Genomic DNA, 6000 nt, shown 5'->3' with positions numbered 1-6000 from the left:
ACCTTTCCAGGTCTCTCTGAGTCTAGGGTTGAATTTCTGTCTCTATCAGATGATCCTTTTCCCGTAATCTTAGTTCCCTTTACTGTGCATTCTGCAGGGAGGTCAGCATTTCCACACATCTTAATTTTTCTTTTCTTTTCTTGGCAGCAATGAACACAATCCCACCTGTCTTCAACGTCTTAAGACTCATCCCCAGGCAAACATCTGCACTGGCTCTAGTGTAGAGGGAGGGACATGTTCCGAAAGGGACATAGAAATGAAGTAGAAGCCAGGAGCCATGAACTCAAATCCACTTTTGCCTTGAGTTTGCTACATGACCTTGGGCAAATCTCTTTCCCTCTCTGTTTTAAAGTTTCCCCCTATAGAATTTTAGCTCTGAACACCACATTTGAGATCATCTAATCCAACATTCATCTTACAAATTGAAAAACAGGCTCAGAGAATGTACCTGTTTGCTCTAGAGCATGTCAGAATTAAGCTTCAAATTTTCTGACTTTCAGCTCAGGGTTTTCTTTATCCAACGACTACATTTTATCACCAGTCCTAGCCCCCAAAATCTTGGGGAGAGCGTCCTCTCCCACCTCCGTTCTCCAGGAAACAATAAGTGAGTCTTGCAAGCGTTCTGGCCGGGTATTCCTGATTCATGCCTAGGTGGGGGGCTGGGCAGGCAGTATTTAAGAGCAAGTATTCCGAGCCTGACGGAGTTAATTATGTTCATCAGGGAGAGAGAAGAGAAAGGAACAAGGCGCTCTGGTTATCTACTGGGCCTTAATCAAATTGAGAAACGAGGAAATCCATCACCCAGAGGCTAAGGGAGTTGGAGAGCTCAGCTTCCGCTGGCTCCAAGTCCTGTAATGGGTTGGGTGCTGTCCAAGGTGCTGACATCTTCACTTACTGCTCTGGGTTGCTGGGAGGAGCTGGGAGGGGCCGCATGGGGCAGAGGGATGGCAGCTTTTAGGAGATGGCCCAGGATAGAATGGAAAAATGTCTGGACACGTTGGGGAGAAGCTAGAGCTCCTAATCTTTCCTTTTCCATTTGCCTGTCTGATTTAGAGAAAATTATCCCTTCTTAAATCTAGAATCTTGGGCTGGGATTAGGGAAATGAGAGGGGAGTGCCCTAGAGCCTTTGATCCCAGGGAGTGCACCCCCCCCCGCCCCTGGCATGAGGATGGAAATTCAGTCTTTGTCCTTTGGAACTTCCACATATTAAGGGGAGATGCGGCTTCTGTTTTTAGAAAATCCTCAGTTCAATGGCAGAGAAATGAACTTGCCTTTGGGAATTTATTAATCTGGTGGAGAATCATCATTCTGCCTTTAACTCTAACTCAAGTATGATATAAGGGAGGCAAGGCACAGACCCTGTTTACAAGGAGCCTTCAGTCTAATGGGGAAGACATGGTCTTTCTTTAGAGAACTCTGAGTTTGGCTGAAGAGACATGCCTTAATTTAGAGGGGAATGTCAGTTATAATCAAAGGGACAAGATACACAGATATGTTAAAAGGTGCACTATGAAAAACCAAAGAGTCAGATCTTTACATTTGTAATTGAGGTTATTGGTCCTAGATGTTTTGTGTCAATCAAGGAAGGCTTCCTGGTAGAGGTGAACATTTTGAGCCCGTAGACCTTAGGCCTCCTGAGAATTACAGCCAGGCCTTTTCATTCTTTTATATCCCTTTTGGAATTAGCTCAAGTCTGGGCACAGAGAAGGTTCTTGTTTAATGAACAATCAGCAGATAGGGAGTGAATATTACTTGGTGGGTGTGGAGACAGCTGAGTGAGGATGAGGTAGGAATCAGGAAAGAGGACTGGTTGGAATGGAATGCCAGAGGTTGGGGGTGGGCTAGGGAAGGCAGTGGGATGATAGCATGAGCAGAGCAAGTAGCCCAATGTGTGCCCAGGACAGTGAAGCACAGCATATGGAGCAACTCCCTCATGTTTTTGGAGCTGGGGAGAGACACTCTATTGAATCTTGGGTTATTAAAGCTAGAGACTATTAAATTACAAAATCATAGACTGCTCAGCTTCTAGACCCACAGAGATGTGGAAAGTTAGGGTATTAAAAATCATAGCATCTTAGCAGGGCAGAATCACAAGGGTTGAAATTATACAACTGTGGAATATTAGAGCCAAAGAGTCAAAAATCCATATTAGAGAATCTTAAAACCCAAGAATCTCAGTGTCAAAAAGGAAAAAACCCCAACAATTTATTGACTCCCTCTATTTGTATCAGTTATGGTGCTGGGAATGTTGGAATATACTAGAGTATATTATCCTGTTTAATTCCCATGAGAAGCTTTAAGATGTTCAATCCCATTCCTACTTAATGCAGTACTTCTGACAAATGTTTATCAAGACAGACTTGCATAAATTTCACCACAGGGAAGACATTGCCTCAGTGCATACCTCTACCCCCTGCTGAATGGAAGCTAGGAAGCTCTCCCTTATATAAGCTGCATTCTGTCTCCCTGTAGTGTCCCCACACTGGTCCAGTTCATGTCCTCTGAGCTCCACTGAGTAAGTCTAATCTCCCACTCACATGACAGCTTTTCAGATGGCTAAAGACAGTCCTTATTTCTTTCTTCTCTAGGATAAGCTGGTTTGTTCATTCTGTAGCTAGAAATGGGACAGCAAGTCAAAGAATATTTGAGCTGGAAAAGCTCTTAGAGGTCATCTTGTCCAGAGACTTCCTTTTACCGCCAAGCAGTATAGAATCATGGTCAGGAGCCTGGGCTTTAGAAAGAGATGAGCCTAAATTCAGAATCCAGAGATCCAGCACTAACTTGCTATGTAACCTTGGGCTTCGATCTCCTTATCTATAAAATAAAGAGAATAATAATATCGACATAGCAGAGTTAGTTGATGCGAGGCTTGATTGAGATAATGCAAGGGAAGCTCTTAGCAGCATGCCTGGCACAAAGCAAGCAGTCAATAAATATTAGCTATGATTTTTGGAGGCCCAGAGGGGGCAGGGACTTGCTCAAAATCACAGAGCAACTCAGAGGCAGAGCTGGGGTGAGACCAAGGACTCCTGCCTCCCATCTCAGGGTCCTTTCCTGTTCCACATTTTTACTCTACCTTCCTGGGGGAAAGGAAAAAAAAAAACAAACACAGGGAACTGGAATACTTGGCTCACTGAATCAGTTAGAATGCAAGTAAGATGAAACTTGGTTTAGAGTGGCTTAAACCTTCTCTTTCCTTAACAAGGAAGCTGAAGGAAGGTGAATCCAGGATTGGTCTGGTGATTCAACCATGTCTCTGCTGACCCAGGCTTTTCCCATTCTAAACCTTGAGAGAGAGGCCCCTTGTGATCACAGACTGGCTGATGTGACACCAAGCATTATGTCCTCCCAAGCAGGAAGAAGGGGTATGGGGGCAAAAGGGGTCTTCTCTCTTGCCTCTCTCTTACCCAAGAGGGGAGGCTTCTTATATCTCACTGTCCAAAATAAAGTCACATGTCCGCTTAAGAGATGACTCACTGGCAAAGAGGAAGGGCATTTCCATGAATGGCTTGGCTCATCCTTGGGAACATTGCTACTGGAAAGAGGAAAAGGGGATTGGCTGTGGGAGGCAACCAACAGTGCCTGGCATACCCACCCTCTGTCTCTTTTCTGGGTTGGGCTTCCCTCTCAACTTGGCCTCTGCCAGGTGGCCTTCTCTGATTTCCACCTCCTTGTCTCACAGACCCTCTTGCACCATGTACGTGAGAATTGCCCAATTCGAGTCACAGTCTACTTTGCTAAGCTCTCATCTTTTCATGTCCAAATCTTGTCTTCCCAGCCCCTCTATGAGAATTGGGAGAATAATACCAGCTACTCATGAGCAAGAACGTCTTGGGTGCCAGGCACCATTCTAGGCACTTGTGGTAGCTTACTTCCAAATGATTCCCAAAGAGCCACACCTGCCAGTATCCATTCCATTTTGTGTTCCCTTCCTACACTGTACCAACGTTAGTCTGTGTGACACATAGAATATGGTAAAAGTAATGGTATGTCACTTCCAAGGTTAGGTTATAAAACATACTGTGGCTTCCATCTTGGTAGATTCTCTTTCTTGGATCATTCATTTGGGAGGAGGAGACCTCTTTCCCTGATGCATTTTCTCTCCCAATTACATTAGTTAGCAGCTATTACATCTATTGTGTATATGTGATTCAAGACAAATAGGTTTATTAGAAAAAATATTGGCGTTTTAAGAGGGGGCATCCCTGCGCTCTTGGGCAACCTTGGCCACATTAACTGCACTTTTCTAAGCTTTGGTTTCTTTATTCACCATACAGGGACGATAGCCCCTGTTCCACATTGCTCACCAGGAAGCCATGAGGATCAAGTGTGAAGATACTTTGTGAAATGTAGAGAAGAAATTGAGGGCCTCGACCCACTTCTTCAGTTTCATCACTCACCATGATCTCCTAGACTGCACTGTTGCCCTGCTGAGCTAGTGGAAATTTCCCAAGCCTGCCAGGAGCTCTCTGTGTGCTGAGCTTTTATTCTGTGTAGTTTCTTCTCCCTGAACACTCTTCCCAACTTCTCTACCTGGTGCGTTCCTACTCATCTTTCAAGACGCATCTTAGATGTCCCCACTTCTAGGATGCCTCTCTTGACCTGGTTCAAGGCCTCCTACTTCTCTTGATTAGAGCACTAGTCTCCTGCCTGAGCTCTGGGCCTCCAGCTTCCCTCTTCATTCAAAGCCCCCATGGTGCAGCCTGCAGCCTTTCTAAAACACAAATCTTGTCCTGTCACTCTTGGCTTAAAATAACCGGTCAATTGAATAATCCATCAATCAATGCTTCAAGGGCTCCTCTTTGCCCTCAGGAAGACATCCAAAGCTTTCGGCTAGAACTCAAGGCTTGGTCCCCACTGGTATCTCCAGCCTCAGCTCTCCTCTCTCTCCTGATGGCCCTGCACATGCAGCGCCTCCCAGCTACACCACTCTTACACCATAGTTTACACCAGCCTGCCCTCTCGTGTCTTCCTATCTCTGTTGGTCCTGTTGTTTCTCAGGCCCACTCACATCTGCTCTCCCTGGGGTTTCCCATCTAGTCTTTAAGGCCAGATCTGATTTAACCTTTTCTGGGAAGCCTTCCACAGTGGCCCCAAGAAGCAGCCCTGGCTCCCTCTTCTTCTCTCTGCAATATGACTACACATGCTTTTGTTAATCGTTGTCAGCTTGTCTTCTTATACTGGGGTTTTCCTGTACCAGACACACGGCTGCGTGCCCAGCATTGGCAGCACAGGGAAATAGAGCAGCCATGTGATCTGGTGGATAGTACGATGATTGAATGAATGAATGGATGGCAAATGAATGAATGAATGGTGAATGAATCCATCCTTGAACCACCACTTTTTGGCCAGTCTTAGAACTGTTGTTTCCAAGGATTAGCCCATTTCATAGCAAAAGGGGAAGCAGAAGGAAGGGACTGCTCTGGAAGGGAGAAAGAAAATCAATAAAAATGTAAATCTGGTTGAGAAAAGCTGTCCCAGGCTGGCTGTGGGGAGAGATAAGCCTGGGCTGACTGAGCCCTGCCTGACAGTGAAAGAGAGATTAGGCGACAACAGCACCGTAGCCGGGGCAGGGCAGGGGGAGCATGTCTCCCCTCCGTGGTGCCTCCTCCCTCTGACTTCACTGCCCACTCCCACCCCCACCTGCTCCTTAAATTCTTTCAGGGACATGGGAAGGGACAGGAAACTTACAAATAGTGATCCTCAGGTGCACTGCCTGTGCATGAGTATGTCCTCCTTATTTGGTTCTCCAAGCTTCTGGGAGATCAACTCACATTACAGGTGAAGAAAGTGAGAAGCAGAGAAGTTAAATCTTGTTCAGGGTCACACCATGAGCCAGTGGCAGAGTCAAGATGTGAACCCAAATCTGACTGACTCCAAAACTCCATTTTTTAAAAAAAAATTCCATTCAACTGGAGGGCTACAGCCAGGCTTCAGGTGGTCCCCGAGCTCTGAAATCAGAGGCACACTGGTGTATACGTTTGTGTGCATTTTCAATG

This window comes from Sus scrofa, chromosome 9 (genome assembly GCF_054392235.1).
Source record: "Sus scrofa isolate SSC_HxYL_T2T_F1_AM1 chromosome 9, Sscrofa_HxYL_maternal_Yorkshire_Landrace_v2.0, whole genome shotgun sequence".
Lineage (NCBI taxonomy): Eukaryota > Metazoa > Chordata > Mammalia > Artiodactyla > Suidae > Sus > Sus scrofa.
This window is presented reverse-complemented; position numbering follows the sequence as displayed.